Consider the following 23,148-nt stretch of genomic DNA (forward strand, 5'->3'; position numbering starts at 1 on the left):
TAGTTCTGGACTCTCTCTTCTCCCCCCCCCCCCCCCCCCCCCCCCCCCCCCCCCCCCCAACCATCGGGAATATTCTTTCTGAATCTACCCTGTCCAATCCCGGAGTCTGCACATTCTCCCCGAGTCTGCGTGAGTTTCCTCTGGGTGCTCCTGTTTCTTCCCACAGTCCAAAGCTGGTGCAGGTTAGGTGGATTGGCCGAGATCAATGTGCGGGGTTGGGGATAGAACAAAGAACAAAGAAAATTACATCACAGGAACAGGCCCTTCGGCCCTCCCAGCCTGCGCCGATCCAGATCCTTTATATAAATCTGCCACCTTTTTTCCAAGGATCTACTTTCCTCTGTTCCCCGCCCGTTCATATATCTGTTTAGATGCATCTTAAATGATGCTATTGTGCCCGTCTCTACCACCTCCGCTGGCAAAGCGTTCCAGGCACCCACCACCCTCTGCGTAAAAAGCTTTCCACGCACATCTCCCTTAAACTTTCCCCCTCTCACCTTGAAATCGTGACCCCTTGTAATTGACACCCCCACTCTTGGAAAAAGCTTGTTGCTATCCACCCTGTCCATACCTCTCATAATTTTGTAGACCTCAATCAGGTTCCCCCTCAACCTCCGTCTTTCCAACGAAAACAATCCTAATCTACTCAACCTTTCTTCATAGCTAGCACCCTCCATACCAGGCAACCTCCTGGTGAACCTCCTTTGCACCCTCTCTAAAGCATCCACATCCTTCTGGTAATGTGGTGACCAGAACTGCACGCAGTATTCCAAATGTGGCCTAACCAAAGTCCTATACAACTGCAACATGACCTGCCGACTCTTGTACTCAATACCTCATCTGATGAAGGCAAGCATGCTGTATGCCTTCTTGACCACTCTATCGACCTGCGTTGCCACCTTCAGGGTACAATGGACCTGAACTCCCAGATCTCTCTGTACATCAATTTTCCCCAGGACTCTTCCATTGACCGTATAGTCCGCTCTTGAATTAGATCTTCCAAAATGCATCACCTCGCATTTGCCTGGATTGAACTCCATCTGCCATTTCTCTGCCCAACTCTCCAATCTATTTATATTTTGCTGTATTCTCTGACAGTCCTCCTCGCTGTCTGCAACTCCACCAATCTTAGTATCATCTGCAAACTTGCTAATCAGACCACCTATACCTTCGTCCAGATCATTTATGTATATCACAAACAACAGTGGTCCGAGCACGGATCCCTGTGGAACACCACTAGTCACCTTTCTCCATTTTGAGACACTCCCTTCCACCACTACTCTCTGTCTCCTGTTGCCCAGCCAGTTCTTTATCCATCTAGCTAGTACACCCTGAACTCCATACGACTTCACTTTTTCCATCACCCTGCCATGGGAAACTTTATCAAATGCCTTACTGAAGTCCATGTATATGACATCTAGAGCCCTTCCCTCATCAATTAACGTTGTCACTTCCTCAAAGAATTCTATTAGGTTTGTAAGACATGACCTTCCCTGCACAAAACCATGCTGCCTATTTTCTTCTATTTTCTTTCAAATGTGAATAGATCCTATCCCTCAGTATCTTCTCCAACAGTTTGCCTACCACTGACGTCAAGCTCACAGGTCTATAATTCCCTGGATTATCCCTGCTACCCTTCTTAAACAAAGGGCCAACATTAGCAATTCTCCAGTCCTCCAGGACCTCACCCATGCTCAAGGATGCTGCAAAGATATCTGTTAAGGCCCCAGCTATTTAATCCCTAAGTAACCTGGGATAGATCCCATCCGGACCTGGGGACTTGTCCACCTTAATGCCTTTTAGAATACCCAAAACCTCCGCCTTCCTTATGCCGACTTGACCTAGAGTATTTAAACATCCATCTCTAGCCTCAACATCCGTCATGTCCCTCTCCTTGGTGAATACCGATGCAAAGTACTCATTAAGAATCTCATCCATTTCCTCTGACTCGACGCATAAATTCCCTCTTTTGTCTTTGAGTGGGCCAATCCTTTCTCTAGTTACCTTCTTGCTCGTTATATACGAATAAAAGGCTTTGGGATTTTCCTTAACCCTGTTAGCCAAAGATATTTCATGACCCCTTTTAGCCCTCTTTATTGCGCGTTTGAGATTTGTCCTACTTTCCCGATATTCCTCCAAAGCTTCATCAGTTTTAAGTCGCCTAGATCTTATGTATGCTTCCTTTTTCATCTTAGCTAGTCTCACAATTCCACCCGTCATCCATGGTTCCCTAATCTTGCCATTTCTATCCCTCATTTTCACAGGGACATGTCTGTCCTGCACCCTAATCAACCTTTCCTTAAAAGACTCCCACATTTCAAATGTGGATTTACCCTTAAACAGCTGCTCCCAATCCACATTCCCTAGCTCCTGTCGAATTTTGTTATACTTGGCCTTTCCCCAATTTAGCACTCTTCCTTTAGGACCACTCTCGTCTTCGTCAATGAGTATTCTAAAACTTACGGAATTGTGATCGCTATTCCCAAAGTAATCACCGACTGAAACTTTAACCACCTGGCTGGGATCATTCCCCAATACCAGGTCCAGTATGGCCCCTTCCCGAGTTGGACTATTTACATACTGCTCTAAAAAACTCTCCTGGGTGCTCCTTACAAATTCTGCTCCATCTACGCCTCCAACACTACATGAGTCCCATTCAATGTTGGGGATGTTAAAATCTCCCATCACGACCACCCTATTGCTCCTACATTTTTCTATAATCTGTCTACATATTTGTACCTCTACTTCACGCTCGCTTTTGGGAGGCCTGTCGTAAAGTCCCAACAATGTTACTGCACCCTTCCTATTTCTTAGCTCTACCCATGTTGCCTCAGTGCTCGAATCCTCCATCATGCCCTCCTTAATCACAGCTGTGATATCATCTCTGACCAGTAATGCAACTCCTCCACCCCTTTTACCTCCCTCTCTATCCCTCCTGAAGCATACCCTGGGATATTTAGTTGCCAGTCTTGCCCTTCCCTCAACCAAGTCTCCGTAATACCAATAACATCATATTCCCAGGTACTAATCCAAGCCCTAAGTTCATCTGCCTTACCTGCTACACTTCTCGCATTGAAACAAATGCCCCTCAGACCACCTGTCCCTTTGCGTTCATCATCTCTTCCCTGTCTACTCTTCCCCTTAGTCACATTGAGTTTATTATCTAGTACCTCACTGACTTTAGTTGCTGGTTCCCATCCCCCTGCCACATTAGTTTAAAACCTCCCCAACAGTGTTAGCAAAAGCACCCCCAAGGACATTGGTTCCAGTGCTGCCCAAGTGTAGACCATCCGATTTGTAATGGTCCCACCGCCCCCAGAACCGGTTCCAATGTCCCAAAAATCTGAACCCCTCCCTCCTGCACCATCTCTCAAGCCACGTATTCATTCTGACTATTCTTGAATTTCTACTCTGACTGTCTCGTGGCACTGGTAGCAATCCTGAGATTACTACCTTTGAGGTCCTACTTTTTAACTTATTTCCAAACACCCTAAATTCTGATTGTAGGACCTCATCCCGTTTTTTACCTATATCGTTGGTGCCTATATGCACCACGACAACTGGCTGTTCACCCTCCCCCTTCAGTATGTCCTGCAGCCGATCTGAGACATCCCTGACCCGTGCACCCGGGAGGCAACATACCATTCAGGAGTCCCGTTTTCGACCACAGAAATGCCTGTCTACTCCCCTTACGATTGAATCCCCTATGACTATAGCCCTGCCAGTCTTTTTCCCGCCCTTCTGTGCAGCAGAGCCAGCCACGGTGCCATGAGCCTGGCTACTACTGCCTTCCCCTGGTGAGCCATCTCCCCCAACAGTATCCAAAACGGTATACCTGTTTTGGAGGGAGATGACCGCAGGGGACACCTGCAATGCCTTCCTGCTCTTTCTCTGCCTTTTGGTCACCCATTCCCTGTCTCCCTCACCAACCCTAATCTGCAGTGTGACCAACTCACTGAACGTTCTATGCACGTCCTCCTCAGCATCGCGGATGCTCCAAAGTGAGTCCATCCGCAGCTCCAGAGCCGTCATGCGGTCTAACAGGAGCTGCAGCTGGACACACTTCCCGCACATGAAGGAGTCAGGGGCATCGGCCGCGTCCCGGAACTCCCACATTGAGCACGAGGAGCATAACACGGGTCTGGGATCTCCTGCCATTTTTACACTTTACCTTAACTGATTACAAATATAATATCAAATAATGAATAAGTGAAAGGAATAAAGATTTTACTTACCAATCACAATACTTACCAACCCACGAAGAGTTAAATTGCTCCCAGCTACTTACCTTCCCGACAGACCCCTGGCCACTGCTCCCGCCGAAAATCTGAAGCTATAACTTGCGGATACAAGAAAAAGAAAAGAGAGAGCTTACCTGGTATTCACTCACCCCGTTAGGTTAGAGGAGGTGGATGGATGGGAGACACTGCAAGTGTAGTGTCTCGGGTTTAGCAACCGTCCAACTTAAATAGAGTTAAAAATCAAACACTTAAGCACCTACCTGATTCCCAAGCTGCGTTCCGGCTCCCTCTCTCTCTCCCGCTCCCGAAAATGAAGGCCGCTGGAACCTGGGGGCAAGTTTAAACACCTACCTGAATCCCAAGCTGCTCTCCGGCTCCCTCTCTCTCTCCCGCTCCCAAAAATGAAGGCCACTGGAACCTGGGGGCAAGTTTAAACACCTACCTGAATCCCAAGCTGCACTCGCTGCGCTCCGGCTCCCTCTCTCTCTCCCGCTCCCGGAAATGAAGGCCGCTGGAGCCTGGTTGTAAATTTAAACACCTACCTGAATCCTAGGCTGCACTCGTTGCGCTCCGGCTCCCTCTCTTTTGCCCGCTCCCGGAAATGAAGGCCGCTGGAACCTGGGGGCAAGTTTAAACACCTACCTGAATCCCAAGCTGCACTCGATAGGGTGGGGGAGTGAGCCTAGATAGAGTGCTCCTTGGGAGGATTAGTGCAGATTCGATGGGCCAAATGGCCTCCTTCTGCACTGTCACGATTCTAGTTATTTTGCTAATTGTTTCAAATCTGTCTCTTCTGCGTGCAAACCCTCCTTCCGGTAAAAATAATTCATTCCTCTATCAAAACTTCTTAATTTTTACAGCTTGCACCAAATTTCTACCGACCCATCCTGCTCTAAGGAGAACGATCCCAGTTTCCCTTTTCTCACATTCCTGGTACCAAGATACCAGTTGCCAAATGATTCCTGAAATAGAAAATTGTGCGAAAACAGATTGGAGGTTGAAGTGGGAATTTAGCTTCTGTAAGCCCATTCCCTCTCTCCCGTCATTGGAGCTGTAAATTGGGCCGTAAACTGCAACCTCCGTAACAGAAATGTTTAAACAGACCTTGAGAGACTCCTATTCAAAGTTTACACTCTGACCCATGTAGACTAGTCGGTCAACTCCAGTTATGGGCCTCCTTTTTGAAAGGAGGTATCCTCAATGTTGCTCGTTGGTTTCTCAAATCAAGTCTTGGTGGCTCCCAAGCCAAAGGAGCATAACAGTGGCCAGGAGCGAATGGTGATGGCTTGATTGAGAAGCTGTACTATCCAGACGGAATTGTATCGGGCATTGGTGAGGCCACACCTGGAGCATTGCGGGCAGTTTTGGGGTCCTTATCTGAGGAAGGATGTTCTTGCTGTGGAGGGAGAGCAGCGAAGGTTTACCAGGCTGATTCCTGGGATGGCGGGACTGACGTATGAGGACAGGACGTGGGTGGCACGGTCGCATAGTGGTTAGCACTGTTGCTTCACAGCTCCAGGGTCCCAGGTTCAATTCCCAGCCTCGGGTCACTGTCTGTGCGGAGTCTGCACGCTCTCCCCGTGTCTGCGTGGGTTTCCTCCGGGCGCTCCGGTTTCCTCCCACAAGTCCCGAAAGACGTGCTGTTTGGTGAATTGGACGTTCTAAATTCTCACTCAGGCGCCGGAATGTGGCGACCAGGGGATTTTCACAGTAACTTCATTGCAGTGTTAATGTAAGCCTACTTGTGATGATAAAGATTATTATTATTATATTCATCAGAGTTTAGAAGAACGAGAGGGGATCTCATAAAAACTTGGAAAATTCTAACGGGATTAGACAGGGTAGATTCAGAAAGAATGTTCCCGATGGTGGGGGATGCCAGAACTAAGGGTCATAGTCTGAGGATAATCATAGACTTTACAGTGCAGAAGGAGGCCATTCGGCCCATTGAGTCTGAACTGGCCCTTGGAAAGAGCACCCTATCCAAACCCCAATGAAAGGAATAAGGAGTAAACCTTTTAGGACTGAGGTGAGGAGATATTTCATCACCCAGGGAGCGGTGAATTTGTGGAATTCACTCCCACAGAAAGTAGTTGAGGCCAAAATGTTGTGTTATTTCAAGAAGGAATTAGATTTAGCTCTTGGGGCAAAAGGGATCAAGGGATATGGGGGGAAGGCAGGATCAGGGTATTGAACTCGATGATCAGCCAATGATCATAATGAATGGTGGAGCAGGCTCGATGGGCCGAATGGCCTCCTCCTGCTTCTATTTTCTATGTTTCTATGAAGGCAAAAAGATTATTTCACTGGGATATAAAGTACTAAATTACCTGATTAAAGAAACCTGCTTTTAAACTATGCAGAATTATTAAAGGAAAGAGATCTGAGGAATTTGTGGAATTGAAGTGTAACTTTGGCTGATAGAACATAACTCATAGAACATAAAATTTACAATGCAAAAGGAGGCCATTCGGCCCATCGAACCTGCACCGGCCCTTGGAAAGAGCACCCACAACCCACCCAACCCCTTTGGACACTAAGGGCAATTTATCATGGCCAATCCACCTAACCTGCACATCTTTGGACTGTGGGAGGAAACCGGAGCACCCGGAGGAAACCCACGCACACACGGGGAGAACGTGCAGACTCCACACAGACAGTCATCCAAGGCTGGGAATCAAACCAGCTTGGGAATTCTATGTTACAAGGCCTTGGTGAGACCACATCTGGAATATTGTTTGATCTTATTTGAAAAAGAATATAAATACAATAGAAGCAGTTGACAGGTTGGGCGTATGAATCATAGAATTTACAGGGCAGAAGGAGGCCATTCGGTCCATCGAACCTGCACCGGCCCTTGGAAAGAGCACCCTACCCAAGGTCCACACTTCCACCCAATCCCCATCACCCAGTAACCCCACCCAACACTAAGGGGTATGAGGTGAGAAGCTTGGAAGATCTTGAGGGGACTTAATAGGGTGGGTACGAGGAGGAGATTTCCCCTTCATAGAATAGGTGGAGGGGCAGGTAGTATTGAGGAGGTGGGGAGGCTGCAGAAAGATTTAGACAGTTTAGGAGAGTGGTCCAAGAAATGGCTGATGAAATTCAACGTGGGCAAGTGCGAGGTCTTGCACTTTGGAAAAAAGAATAGAGGCGTGGACTATTTTCTAAACGGTGACAAAATTCATAATGCTGAAGTGCAAAGGGACTTGGGAGTCCTAGTCCAGGATTCCCGAAAGGTAAACTTGCAGGTTGAGTCCGTAATTAAGAAAGCAAATACAATGTTGTTATTTATCTCAAGAGGCTTGGAATATAAAAGCAGGGATGTACTTCTGAAGCTTTATAAAGCATTAGTTAGGCCCCATTTAGAATACTGTGAGCAATTTTGGGCCCCATACCTCAGGAAGGACATACTGGCACTGGAGCGGGTCCAGCGGAGATTCACACGGATGATCCCAGGAATGGTAGGCCTAACATACAATGAACGTCTGAGGATCCTGGGATTATATTCATTGGAGTTTAGGAGGTTGAGGGGAGATCTAATAGAAACTTACAAGATAATGAATGGCTTAGATAGGGTGGACGTAGGGAAGTTGTTTCCATTAGCAGGGGAGATTAGGACCCGGGGGCACAGCCTTAGAATAAAAGGGAGTCACTTTAGAACAGAGATGAGGAGAAATTTCTTCAGCCAGAGAGTGGTGGGTCTGTGGAATTCATTGCCACAGAGGGCGGTGGAGGCCAGGACGTTGAGTGTCTTTAAGACAGAAGTTGATAAATTCTTGATTTCTCGAGGAATTAAGGGCTATGGAGAGAGAGCGGGTAAATGGAGTTGAAATCAGCCATGATTGAATGGTGGAGTGTACTCGATGGGCCGAATGGCCTTACTTCCGCTCCTATGTCTAATGTTCTTATAAGAACATAAGAACTAGGAGCAGGAGTAGGCCATCTGGCCCCTCGAGCCTGCTCCGCCATTCAATGAGATCATGGCTGATCTTTTGTGGACTCAGCTCCACTTTCCGGCCCGAACACCATAACCCTTAATCCCTTTATTCTTCAAAAAACTATCTATCTTTATCATAAAAACATTTAATGAAGGAGCCTCAACTGCTTCACTGGGCAAGGAATTCCATAGATTCACAACCCTTTGGGCGAAGAAGTTCCTCCTAAACTCAGTCCTAAATCTACTTCCCCTTATTTTGAGGCTATGCCCCCTAGTTCTGCTTTCACCCGCCAGTGGAAACAACCTGCCCGCATCTATCCTATCTATTCCCTTCATAATTTTATACGTTTCTATAAGATCCTTCTAATCTCATCCTTCTAAATTCCAACGAGTACAGTCCCAGTCTACTCAACCTCTCCTCGTAATCCAACCCCTTCAGCTCTGGGATTAACCTAGTGAATCTATTATGGTCTTAATATCATAGAATCCCTATAGTGCAGGAAAAGGCCACTCGGTCATTGATTCTGCACCGACCCTTCGAATGAGTACCCCACCCTGCCCACTCGGCTATCCACCCCGCCTCATCCCGGAACCCCATAACCTAACCCGGACACTAAGGCGCAATTTATCACGGCCAATCCACAGAACATGCACATTTTTGGACCGTGGGAGGAAACCGGAGCACCCGGAGGCAGCCCACGCAGACACGGCGAGAAGGTACAAACTCCACACCGACAGTCACCCAAGGCCGGAATTGAACCTGGTGCAGACTCGATGGGCTGAATGGCCTCCTTCTGCACTGTAGGGATTCATAGCTGACCACCTACTTCAACTTGAACATTTCAGCCCAGTCAGAATTGTAGAAAATGGCTTAATATTAAAGTCACCAATGATTATTGCAATCCCATTCTTACACGTCTCCGTGGTTGGATTGGATTGGATTGGATTTGGATTTTGTTTATTGTCACGTGTACCGAGGTACAGTGAAAAGTATTTTTCTGCGAGCAGCTCAACAGATCATTAAGTACATGAGAAGAAAAGGGAATAAAAGAAAATACATAATAGGGCAACACAACATATACAATGTAACTACAAAAGCACTGGCATCGGATGAAGCATACAGGGTGTAGTGTTAATGAGGACAGTCCATAAGAGGGTCATTTAGGAGTCTGGTAACAGTGGGGAAGAAGCTGTTTTTGAGTCTGTTCGTGCGTGTTCTCAGACTTCTGTATCTCCTGCCCGATGGAAGAGGTTGGAAGAGTGAGTAAGCCAGGTGAGAGGGATCTTTGATTATGCTGCCCGCTTTCCCCAGGCAGCGGGAGGCGTAGATGGAGTCAATGGATGGGAGGCAGGTTCGTGTGATGGACTGGGCGGTGTTCACGACTCTCTGAAGTTTCTTGCGGTCCTGGGCCTAGCAGTTGCCATACCAGGCTGTGATGCAGCCCGATAGGATGCTTTCTATGGTGCATCTGTAAAAGTTGGTAAGGGTTAATGTGGACATGCCGAATTTCCTTAGTTTCCTGAGGAAGTATAGGCGCTGTTGTGCTTTCTTGGTGGTAGCGTCGACGTGGGTGGATCAGGACAGATTTTTGGAGATGTGCACCCCTAGGAATTTGAAACTGCTAACCATCTCCACCTCGGCCCCATTGATGCTGACAGGGGTGTGTACAGTACTTTGCTTCCTGAAGTCGATGACCAGCTCTTTAGTTTTGCTGGCATTGAGGGAGAGATTGTTGTCGTTACACCACTCCACTAGATTCTCTATCTCCCTCCTGTATTCGGACTCGTCGTTATTCGAGATCCGGCCCACTATGGTCGTATCGTCAGCAAACTTGTAGATGGAGCTGGAACCAAGTTTTGCCACGCAGTCGTGTGTGTACAGGGAGTAGAGTAGGGGGCTAAGTACGCAGCCTTGCGGGGCCCCAGTATTGAGGACTATTGTGGAGGAGGTGTTGTTGTTCATTCTTACTGATTGTGGTCTGTTGGTCAGAAAATCGAGGATCCAGTTGCAGAGTGGGGAGCCAAGTCCTAGGTTTTGGAGCTTTGATATGAGTTTGGCTGGGATTATGGTGTTGAAGGCGGAGCTGTAGTCAATAAATAGGAGTCTAATGTAGGAGTCCTTGTTTTTGAGATGCTCTAGGGATGAGTGTAGGGCCATGGAAATGGTGTCTGATGTGGACCGGTTGCAGCGGTATGCGAATTGCAGTGGATCAAGGCGCTCTGGGAGTATGGAGGTGATGCGCTTCATGATCAACCTCTCGAAGCACTTCATTACGACTGAAGTCAGGGCCACTGATCGGTAGTCATTGAGGCACGTTGCCTGGTTTGTCTTTGGCACCGGTATGATGGTGGTCTTCTTGAAGCAGGTGGGGACCTCGGAGTGGAGTAGGGACAGGTTAAAGATGTCCGTGAATACCTCTGCCAGCTGGTCCGCGCAGGCTCTGAGTGCACGACCAGGGATCCCGTCCGGGCCCGTCGCCTTCCGAGGGTTCACTTTCAGGAAGGCCAATCTGACTTCGGAAGCTGTGATGGTGGGTATGGGTGAATTATGGGCTGCTGGGGCACTCGACAGCGGATTGTTGGTTACCTGCTCGAACCGAGCATGGAATGCATTGAGTTCATCGGGGAGGGGTGCGCTGCTGCCAGAGATACTGTTCGGCTTCGCTTTGTAGCCCGTTATGTTGTTTAGTCCTTGCCACAACCGCCGAGAGTCTGTCTGTGACTCTAGCTTGGTTTGATATTCTCTCTTGGCATCTCGGATGGCTTTGCGGAGGTCGTACCTGGATTTCTTGTATAGGTCAGGGTCGTCTGCCTTAACGCCGCAGATCTGTCCTTCAGTAGGGAGTCAATCTCGCGATTGAGCCATGGTTTCCGGTTGGGGAACGATTGGTTATTCCTGTATGCCCAACCTACAGTCTGACAACTGTTAGGGAGCCTATAATCTATATCCACAAATGACATTTCCTATTTCTTCTCTCTATCCAAACTGATTCTGTATCTTACTCTGTTGAGCTAAGGTCATCTCTCACCCACCTTTTTCTAGCTTCCTGACATTCCGAAATGTCAAAGGGAGGTCGTGTCTGACAAATCTGTTGGGGTTCTTTGAGGAGATAACAAGGAAGTTAGACAAAGGAGAACCAGTGGACGTGATTTATTTAGATTTCCAGAAGGCCTTTGACAAGGTGCCGCATAGGAGACTGTTAAATAAGTTAAGACTCTGTGGGTGGTACTTGTGAACATTTATGCTCCGAATTGGGACGATGTGGAATTTATGAGGCGGGTGTTAGGAACGATCCCAGACTTAGAGTCACATAACCTGATTATGGGAGGAGATTTTAACACAGTCATTGATCCGGAATTGGACCGGTCAAAATCCAGGGCAGGGAGGAGGCCGGCTGCAGCAAAAGAATTGAAGGGGTCTATGGAACAGATGAGGGGAGAGGACCCATGGAAGTTTGCACGGTCAAATGCGAAGGAGTTTTCCCTTTTCTCACATGTCCACAAGGTATATTCTCACATCAACTTTTTTGTTCTGAGCAGGGCGCTAATACCGGGGGGGGTGGATACTGAGTACTCGACAATCGCAGTGTCGGATCATGCCCCGCATTGGGTGGATCTACAGGTTAGTGTGGAGAGAGGGCAACGCCCGCTGTGGAGACTGGATGTGGGGTTGCTAGCGGATGAAGCGATCTCTGGGCGGGATAACAACTCCATCCAGAACTACCTGGAAACAAATGATACGGGAGAGGTCTCTGCAGCGACGGTCTGGGAAGCTTTGAAGGCAGTGGTCAGAGGGGAATTAATCTCGATACGGGCCCACAGAGAAAAGGTGGAACGGGTTGAGAGGGACAGGTTAGTTGAGGAGATACTCCAGGTGGACAGGAGATACTCGGAGGCCCTGGACGCGGGGCTACTGAGGGAGCGGCGGAGGTTACAGGTGGAGTTTGGGCTGTTGACCACAGGGAAAGCAGTGGAACAGTTGAGGAAGGCAAGGGGGGCGATCTATGAGTACGGTGAAAAAGCAAGCAGAATGTTGGCGCACCAGCTCAGGAAAAGGGAGGTGGCCAGGGAGATAGGTAAAGTAAAGAGTAGAGGCGAGAATACTGTCCTGGTCCCAGCGGGGGTGAACGAGGTGTTTAAGGACTTCTATAGTAAATTATATGAGTCGGAACCCCCGGCTGGGATGGTGGGGATGAGGCAGTTTTTGGATCAGTTGAGGTTTCCGAGGGTAGATGAGGATCTGGTGGAAGGGCTGGGAGCCCCAATTGAGATTGAGGAAATAATCGAGGGGCTGGAGGGCATGCAGCTGGGCAAGGCCCCGGGGCCTGACGACTACCCGGTGGAATTCTATAAGAAGTTTTCAGAGATATTGAGCCCACTGCTGGTGAGGACATTTAATACATAAATACATAGAAGTTAGGAGCAGGAGGAGGCCTTTTGGCCCTTCGAGCCTGCTCCGCCATTCATCACCATCATGGCTGATCATCCAACTCAATAGCCTAATCCTATAGATACAATGAAGCAAGAGAGAAGGGAGTCCTCCCCCCAACAATGTCGCAGGTCTCAATTTCATTGATCCTGAAACAGGAGAAGGATCCGGACCAATGAGAAGGATCTGTGGCCGCAAACGAGACTCCAGGATGGTGTGTTGCCTCCCTGGTGCTAGGGTCAAGGATGTCTCGGAGCAGGTACAGGATATTCTGGAGGGGGAGGGTGAACAGCCACTGGTCGTGGTCACATCGGTACAAACGACACAGGTAAAAAATGGGATGAGGTCCTAAAAGCAGAATACAGGGAGCTAGGAAGGAAGTTAAGAAATCGGACCTCGAAGGTAGTGATCTCAGGATTACTACCGGTGCCACGAGCCAGTCAGAGTAGAAATCTTAAGAGGAAAATATAGGAGAGGTTACAGATCAAGGTGTTAAGATTCAAAATAGAGGTACAAAAGCCAACATAAGTGTACTTTACCTGAATGCTCGTAGTATTCGGAATAAGGTAAATGAGTTGATGGCGCAAATCATCGTGAATGATTATGTCTAGGGCTGGTTTAGCACACTGGGCTAAATCGCTGGCTTTGAAAGCAGGCCAAGGCAGGCCAGCAGCACGGTTCAATTCCCGTACCAGCCTCCCCGAACAGGCGCCGGAATGTGGCGACTAGGGGCTTTTCACAGTAAGTTCATTGAAGCCTACTTGTGACAATAAGCAACTTTAATCTTTCATGATTTAGTGGCCATTACTAAAACATGATTAAAGGATGGTCACGACTGGGAGTGAAATATCCCGAGGGTAACAAACTATTAGAAAGGACAGAGTGGATGGTAAGGGAGGTGGTGTAGCTCTGTTATTTAAGGATGATATCTGGGCAATAGTAAGAGATGATATCGGTGCTATGGAGGATAAGGTTGAATCCGTTTGTGTGGAAATCAGGAATAGTAAGGCGAAAAAGGTCACTGATAGGAGTAATCTATAGGCAACCAAATAATAACATTATGGTGGGGCAGGCAATAAACAAAGAAATAACTGGTGCATGTAGAAATGGTACAGCAGTTATCATGGGGGATTTTAATCTACATGTCGATTGGTTTAACCAGGTCAGTCAAGGCAGCCTTGAGGAGTTTATAGAATGTATCCGCGATAGTTTCCTAGAACAGTATGTAATGGAACCCACGAGGGAACAAGCGGTCCCAGATCTGGTCCTGTGTAATGAGACAGGATTGATTAATGATCTCATAGTTAGGGATCCTCTCGGAAGGAGCAATCACAATATGGTGGAATTTAAAATACAGATGGAGGGTGAGAAGGTAAAATCAAGCACTAGTGTTTTGTGCTTAAACAAAGGAGATTACAATGGGATGAGAGAAGAACTAGCTAAGGTAGACTGAGAGCAAAGACTTTATGGTGAAACAGTTGAGGAACAGTGGAGAACCTTCCAAGTGATTTTTCACAGTGCTCAGTAAAGGTTTATACCAACAAAAAGGAAGGAGAGTAGAAAGAGGGAAAATCGACCGTGGATATCTAAGGAAATAAGGGAGAAAATCAAATTGAAGGAAAAAGCATACAAAGTGGCAAAAATTAGTGGGAGACTAGAGGACTGGGAAATCTTTAGTGGGCAACAGAAAGCTACTAAAAAAGTTATAAAGCAGAGAAAGATAGGTTATGAGAGTAAACGTTCTCAGAATATAAAAACAGATAGTAAAGGTTTCTACAAATATATAAAACAAAGAGCGGCTAAGGTAAATATTGGTCCTTTAGAGGATGAGAACATAGAACATAGAAAAATACAGCACAGAACAGGCCCTTCGGCCCACGATGTTGTGCCGAACCTTTGTCCTAGATTAATCGTAGATTATCATAGAATTTACAATGCAGAAGGAGGCCATTCGGCCCATTGAGTCTGCACTGGCTCTTGGAAAGAGTACCCTACCCAAGGTCAACACCTCCACCCAACACTAAGGGCAATGTTGGACACTAAGGGCAATTTATCATGGCCAATCCACCTAACCTGCACATCTTTGGACTGTGGGAGGAAACCGGAGCACCCGGAGGAAACCCACGCAGACACGGGGAGGATGTGCAGACTCCGCACAGACAGTGACCCAAGCCGGAATCGAATCAGGCACCCTGGAGCTGTGAAGCAATTGTGCTATCCACAATGCTACCGTGCTGCCCTTAAGAACAAATTAATCTACACTATATCATTCTACCATAATCCATGTACCTATCCAATAGCTGCTTGAAGGTCCCTAATGTTTCTGACTCAACTACTTCCACAGGCAGTGCATTCCATGCCCCCACTACTCTCTGGGTAAAGAACCTACCTCTGACATCTCCCCTATATCTTCCACCATTCACCTTAAGTTTATGTCCCCTTGTAATGGTTTGTTCCACCCGGGGAAGAAGTCTCTGACTGTCTACTCTATCTATTCCCCTGATCATCTTATAAACCTCTATCAAGTCGCCCCTTATCCTTCTCCGTTCTAATGAGAAAAGGCCTAGCACCCTCAACCTTTCCTCGTAAGACCTACTCTCCATTCCAGGCAACATCCTGGTAAATCTCCTTTGCACCTTTTCCAAAGCTTCCACATCCTTCCTAAAAGGAGGCGACTAGAACTGTACACAGTACTCCAAATGTGGCCTTACCAAAGTTTTGTACAGCTGCATCATCACCTCACGGCTCTTAAATTCAATCCCTCTGTTAATGAACGCTAGCACACCATAGGCCTTCTTCACAGCTCTATCCACTTGAGTGGCAACTTTCAAAGATGTATGAACATAGACCCCAAGATCTCTCTGCTCCTCCACATTGCCAAGAACTCTACCGTTAACCCTGTATTCCGCATTCATATTTGTCCTTCCAAAATGGCCAACCTCACACTTTTCAGGGTTAAACTCCATCTGCCACTTCTCAGCCCAGCTCTGCATCCTATCTATGTCTCTTTGCAGCCGACAACAGCCCTCCTCACTATCCACAACTCCACCAATCTTCGTATCGTCTGCAAATTTACTAACCCACCCTTTAACTCCCTCATCCAAGTCATTAATGAAAATCACAAACAGCAGAGGACCCAGAACTGATCCCTGCGGTACGCCACTGGTAACTGGGCTCCAGGCTGAATATTTGCCATCCACCACCACTCTCTGACTTCTATCGGTTAGCCAGTTCGTTATCCAACTGGCCAAATTTCCCACTATCCCATGCCTCCTTACTTTCTGCATCAGCCTACCATGGGGAACCTTATCAAATGCATTATTAAAATCCATGTACACTACATCCACTGCTTTACCTTCATCCACATGCTTGGTCACCTCCTCAAAGAATTCAATAAGACTTGTAAGGCAAGACCTACCCCTCACAAATCCGTGCTGACTATCCCTAATCAAGCAGTGTCTTTCCAAATGCTCAGAAATCCTATCCTTCAGTACCCTTTCCATTACTTTGCCCACCACCGAAGTAAGACTAACTGGCCTGTAATTCCCAGGGTTATCCCTAGTCCTTTTTTTGAACAGGGGCACGACATTCGCCACTCTCCAATCCCCTGGTACCACCCCTGTTGACAGTGAGGACGAAAAGATCATTGCCAACGGCTCTGCAATTTAATGTCTTGCTTCCCATAGAATCCTTGGATATATCCCGTCAGGCCCGGGGGATTTGTCTATCCTCAAGTTTTTCAAAATGCCCAACACATCTTCCTTCTGAACAAGTATTTCCTCGAGCTTACCAGTCTGTTTCACACTGTCCTCTCCAACAATATGGCCCCTCTCATTTGTAAATATAGAAGAAAAGTACTCGTTCAAGACCTCTCCTACCTCTTCAGACTCAAAACACAATCTCCCGCTACTGTCCTTGATCGGACCTACGCTCGCTCTAGTCATTCTCATATTTCTCACATATGTGTAAAAGGCCTTGGGGTTTTCCTTGATCCTACCCACCAAAGATTATTCATGCCCTCTCTTAGCTCTCCTAATCCCTTTCTTCAGTTCCCTCCTGGCTATCTTGTATCCCTCCAGCGCCCTGTCTGAACCTTGTTTCCTCAGCCTTACATAAGTCTCCTTTTTCCTCTTAACAAGACATTCAACCTCTCTTGTCAACCATGGTTACATCACTCGACCATATCAAGGACACGTAGTACCTGTTCCTTGAACAAGTTCCACATTTCACTTGTGTCCTCCCCTGACAGCCTATGTTCCCAACTTATGCACTTCAATTCTTGTCTGACAACATCGTATTTACCCTTCCCCCAATTGTAAACCTTGCCCTGTTGCACGCACCTATCCCTCTCCATTACTAAAGTGAAAGTCACAGAATTGTGGTCACTATCTCCAAAATGCTCCCCCACTAACAAATCTATCACTTGCCCTGGTTCATTACCCAGTACTAAATCCAATATTGCCCCTCCTCTGGTCGGACAATCTACATACTGTGTTAGAAAAGCTTCCTGGACACACTGCACAAACACCACCCCATCCAAACTATTTGATCTAAAGAGTTTCCACTCAATATTTGGGAAGTTAAAGTCACCCATGACTACTACCCTGTGACTTCTGCACCTTTCCAAAATATGTTTCCCAATCTCTTCCTCCACATCTCTGCTACTATTGGGGGGCCTATAGAAAACTCCTAACAAGGTGACTGCTCCTTTCCTATTTCTGACTTCAACCCATACTACCTCAGTAGGCTGATACTCCTCGAACTGCCTTTCTGCAGCTGTTATACTATCTCTCAACAATGCCACCCCACCTCTTTTACCACCCTCCCTAATCTTATTCAAACATCTATAACCAGGGACCTCCAACAACCATTTCTGCCCCTCTTCTATCCAAGTTTCCGTGATGGCCACCACATCGTAGTCACAAGTACCGATCCATGCCTTAAGTTCACCCACCTTTTTCCTGATGCTTCTTGCGTAGAATATACACACTTCAACCCATCTCCATGCCTGCAAGTACTCTCCTTTGTCAGTGTTCCCTTCCCATTGCATCACCACATGCTTTGGCGTCCTGAATATCGGCTACCTTAGTTGCTGGACTACAAAACCGGTTCCCATTCCCCTGCCAAATTAGTTTAAACCCTCCCGAAGAGTACTAGAAAACCTCCCTCCCAGGATATTGGTGCCCCTCTGGTTCAGATGCAACCCGTCCTGCTTGTACAGGTCCCACCTTCTCCAGAATGCGCTCCAATTACCCAAATACCTGAAGCCCTCCCTCCTACACCATTCCTGCAGCCACGTGTTCAGCTGCACTCTCTCCCTATTCCTCGCCTCGCTATCACGTGGCACCGGCAACAAACCAGAGATGACAACTCTGTCTGTCCTGGCTTTTAACTTCCAGCCTAACTCCCTAAACTCGTTTATTACCTCCACACCCCTTTTCCTACCTACGTCGTTGGTACCAATGTGCACCACGACTTCTGGCTGCTCCCCCTCCCCTTAAGGATCCTGAAGACACGATCCGAGACAACCCTGGCCCTGGCACCCGGGAGGCAACATACCTTCCGGGAGTCTCGCTCGCGACCACAGAATCTCCTATCTATTCCCCTAACCATTGAATCTCTGACTACTATTGCATTTCTATTCTCCCCCCTTCCTTTCTGAGCCCCAGAGCCAGACTCAGTGCCAGAGACCTGGCCGCTAGGGCCTTCCCCCGGTAGGTCATCCCCCCCAACAGCATCCAAAATGGTATACTTTCTTTGAAGGGCAACGGCCACGAGGGATCCCTGCACTGTCTGCCTGTTTGTTTTCTTTCCCCTGACTGTAAGCCAGCTATTCTTGTCCTGTACCTTGGGTGTGGTTACCTCCCTGTAACTCTTCTCTATCACCCCCTCTGCCTCCCAGATGATCCGGAGTTCATCCACCTTCAGCCCCAGTTCCCTAACACGGTCTTTGAGGAGCTGGAGTCGGGTGCACTTCCCGTAGGTATAGTCAGCGGGGACACCGGTGGTATCCCTCACCACCCACATCCTACATGAGGAGCATGCAACTGGCCTAGCCTCCATCGCCTCTTACCTTACAGAATATAGCTGCCCTGTTGGCCAACTAGACCTCCGCCCTCCGACTCTGCTCCCAGTCAGCTGCACTCTCTGTAAACTCCTGGCTCCCTTCTCGCTCTTTGCGGAAATGTTGGAAACAAAATGAAAGGAGCACCTTACTCCCTCCTCACCTAACTCCCTCAGTCACCAAACTCTCACTATCGCACTCAAATGCACCAAATTCAGCACTCCCTCGGTCACCAAACTCTCACTATCGCACTCAAATGCACCAAATTCAGCACTCAGTGCAAACAAAGTCTGCACTGTAGGGGATCACTTTTGTACTGTGAATCTAGCCTCTGAAAACTGGCCTAATCCAATTAACTAATTAACAAGCTCCAGCTGCAAGTGCCTACAAGTAGAACCTTTGTTTAAAGTTGATTGAAAATTCATCTTCTTCTAAACCAAACACAACTTTAAAGTTAATTAACTAAATAAAAGAAAGACTACACTTTAGATAAAAATGAAGCCTTGTACTCCCTCAGTCACCAAACTCTCACTATCGCACTCAAATGTACCAAATTCAGCACTCAGAGATTGGAGATTTAATAATGGGAGATGAGGATATGGCTGAGGAACTGAACAGGTTTTTTGGGTCGGTCTTCACAGTGGAAGACACGATTAACATGCCATTGACTGATGGGAGATGAGGCGATGACAGGTGAGGACCTTGAGAGGATTATTATCACTAAGGAGGTAGTGATGGGCAAGCTAATGGGGCTAAAGGTAGACATGTCTTCTGGCCCTGATGGAATTCAGTCAGGGGAAAGAGTCGATTTCGGCGTGAGAACAGCTGGTGAGTCAGTTTCAGCGGGAGCATTGCGGAAGGAGGTTGCTGGGAGGTAAGTCAACCTTTAAAAGCACTTGTCTTTGCAGGGGCAGGCCAGTCGATTTCGGCAGGAGAACAGCTGGTGAGTCAGTTTCAGCGGGAGCAGTGCGGAAGGAGGTTGCTGGGAGGTAAGTCAACCTTTAAAAGCACTTGTCTTTGCAGGGGCAGGCCAGTCGATTTCGGCGGGAGTGGAGCTGGCTGGTTAGTCAATTTCAGCAGGAGCTGAGAATTTTTCTTTTTTTTTAAAATTAGTTTTTTAGGCGGGAACAGGAAGTCGACCCGCGGACGTCTGGGAAGACCCTCCCCAATAAATTCTGGTGGAGAGGAAACCCGAGACACTACACGTGTCGTGTCTCCCACCTGCCCTCCTCCTCTAACCTAATAATAAAACCCATTGGTCTGAGGCAAGTACCATATTTTATTATATTATTATTATTTTTTATAAAAATTTAATTTAGTTGTTAGCCAGATCTTGGTAGAAAGTTAGAGGAATGGCAGGGAAGGGAGTGCAATGTTCCTCCTGCAGGATGTTTGAGGTGAGGGATGCAGTTAGTGTCCCTGCTGATTTTACCTGCAGGAAGTGCTGCCATCTCCAGCTCCTCCAAGACCGAGTTAGGGAACTGGAGCTGGAGTTGGAAGAACTTCGGATCATTCGGGAGGCAGAAGGGGTCATAGATAGCAGCTTCAGGGAATTAGTTACACCAAAGATTGGAGATAGGTGGGTAACTGTAAGAGGGACTGGGAAAAAACAGTCAGTGCAGGGATCCCCTGCGGTCGTTCCCCTGAGAAACAAGTATACCGCTTTGGATACTTGTGGGGGGGGGGACTTACCAGGGGTAAGCCATGGGGTACGGGCCTCTGGCACGGAGTCTGTCCCTGTTGCTCAGAAGGGAAGGGGGGAGAGGAGCAGAGCATTAGTAATTGGGGACTCTATAGTCAGGGGCACAGATAGGAGATTTTGTGGGAGCGTGAGAGACTCACGTTTGGTATGTTGCCTCCCAGGTGCAAGGGTACGTGATGTCTCGGATCGTGTTTTCCGGGTCCTTAGGGGGGAGGGGGAGCAGCCCCAAGTCGTGGTCCACATTGGCACCAACGACATAGGTAGGAAAGGGGACAAGGATGTCAGGCAGGCTTTCAGGGAGCTAGGATGGAAGCTCAGAACTAGAACAAACAGAGTTGTTATCTCTGGGTTGTTGCCCGTGCCACGTGATAGTGAGATGAGGAATAGGGAGAGAGAGCATTTAAACACGTGGCTACAGGGATGGTGCAGGCGGGAGGGATTCAGATTTTTGGATAACTGGGGCTCTTTCTGGGGAAGGTGGGACGTCTACAGACAGGATGGTCTACATCTGAACCTGAGGGGCACAAATATCCTGGGGGGGAGATTTGTTAGTGCTCTTTGGGGGGGTTTAAACTAATGCAGCAGGGGCATGGGAACCTGGATTGTAGTTTTAGGGTAAGGGAGAATGAGAGTATAGAGGTCAGGAGCACAGATTTGACGTCGCAGGAGGGGGCCAGTGTTCAGGTAGGTGGTTTGAAGTGTGTCTACTTCAATGCCAGGAGTATACGAAACAAGGTAGGGGAACTGGCAGCGTGGGTTGGTACCTGGGACTTCGATGTTGTGGCCATTTCGGAGACATGGATAGAGCAGGGACAGGAATGGATGTTGCAGGTTCCGGGGTTTAGGTGTTTTAGTAAGCTCAGAGAAGGAGGCAAAAGAGGGGGAGGTGTGGCGCTGCTAGTCAAGAGCAGTATTACGGTGGCGGAGAGGATGCTAGATGGGGACTCTTCTTCCGAGGTAGTATGGGCTGAAGTTAGAAACAGGAAAGGAGAGGTCACCCTGTTGGGAGTTTTTTATAGGCCTCCTAATAGTTCTAGGGATGTAGAGGAAAGGATGGCGAAGATGATTCTGGATATGAGCGAAAGTAACAGGGTAGTTATTATGGGAGACTTTAACTTTCCAAATATTGACTGGAAAAGATATAGTTCGAGTACAATAGATGGGTCGTTTTTTGTACAGTGTGTGCAGGAGGGTTTCCTGAAACAATATGTTGACAGGCCAACAAGAGGCGAGGCCACGTTGGATTTGGTTTTGGGTAATGAACCAGGCCAGGTGTTGGATTTGGAGGTAGGAGAGCACTTTGGGGACAGTGACCACAATTCGGTGACGTTTACGTTAATGATGGAAAGGGATAAGTATACACCGCAGGGCAAGAATTATAGCTGGGGGAAGGGCAATTATGATGCCATTAGACGTGACTTGGGGGGGATAAGGTGGAGAAGTAGGCTGCAAGTGTTGGGCACACTGGATAAGTGGGGCTTGTTCAAGGATCAGCTACTGCGTGTTCTTGATAAGTATGTACCGGTCAGACAGGGAGGAAGGCGTCGAGCGAGGGAACCGTGGTTTACCAAAGAAGTGGAATCTCTTGTTAAGAGGAAGAAGGAGGCCTATGTGAAGATGAAGTGTGAAGTTTCGGTTGGGGCGATGGATAGTTACAAGGTAGCGAGGAAGGATCTAAAGAGAGAGCTAAGACGAGCAAGGAGGGGACATGAGAAGTATTTGGCAGGAAGGATCAAGGAAAACCCAAAAGCTTTCTATAGGTATGTCAGGAATAAGCGAATGACTCGGGAAAGAGTAGGACCAGTCAAGGACAGGGATGGGAAATTGTGTGTGGAGTCTGAAGAGATAGGCGAGATACTAAATGAATATTTTTCGTCAGTATTCACTCAGGAAAAAGATAATGTTGTGGAGGAGAATGCTGAGACCCAGGCTAATAGAATAGATGGCATTGAGGTACATAGGGAAGAGGTGTTGGCAATTCTGGACAGGCTGAAAATAGATAAGCCCCCGGGACCTGATGGGATTTATCCTAGGATTCTATGGGAGGCCAGGGAAGAGATTGCTGGACCTTTGGCTTTGATTTTTATGTCATCATTGGCTACAGGAATAGTGCCAGAGGACTGGAGGATAGCAAATGTGGTCCCTTTGTTCAAAAAGGGGAGCAGAGACAACCCCGGCAACTATAGACCGGTGAGCCTCACGTCTGTAGTGGGTAAAGTCTTGGAGGGGATTATAAGAGACAAGATTTATAATCATCTAGATAGAAATAATATGATCAGGGATAGTCAGCATGGCTTTGTGAAGGGTAGGTCATGCCTCACAAACATTATCGAGTTCTTTGAGAAGGTGACTGAACAGGTAGACGAGGGTAGAGCAGTTGATGTGGTGTATATGGATTTCAGCAAAGCGTTTGATAAGGTTCCCCACGGTAGGCTATTGCAAAAAATACGGAGGCTGGGGATTGAGGGTGATTTAGAGATGTGGATCAGAAATTGGCTAGCTGAAAGAAGACAGAGGGTGGTGGTTGATGGGAAATGTTCAGAATGGAGTACAGTCACAAGTGGAGTACCACAAGGATCTGTTCTGGGGCCGTTGCTGTTTGTCATTTTTATCAATGACCTAGAGGAAGGCGCAGAAGGGTGGGTGAGTAAATTTGCAGACGATACTAAAGTCGGTGGTGTTGTCGATAGTGTGGAAGGATGTAGCAGGTTACAGAGGGATATAGATAAGCTGCAGAGCTGGGCTGAGAGGTGGCAAATGGGTTTAATGTAG

The sequence above is a fragment of the Scyliorhinus torazame genome, chromosome 29 (genome assembly GCF_047496885.1).
Source record: "Scyliorhinus torazame isolate Kashiwa2021f chromosome 29, sScyTor2.1, whole genome shotgun sequence".
NCBI lineage: Eukaryota > Metazoa > Chordata > Chondrichthyes > Carcharhiniformes > Scyliorhinidae > Scyliorhinus > Scyliorhinus torazame.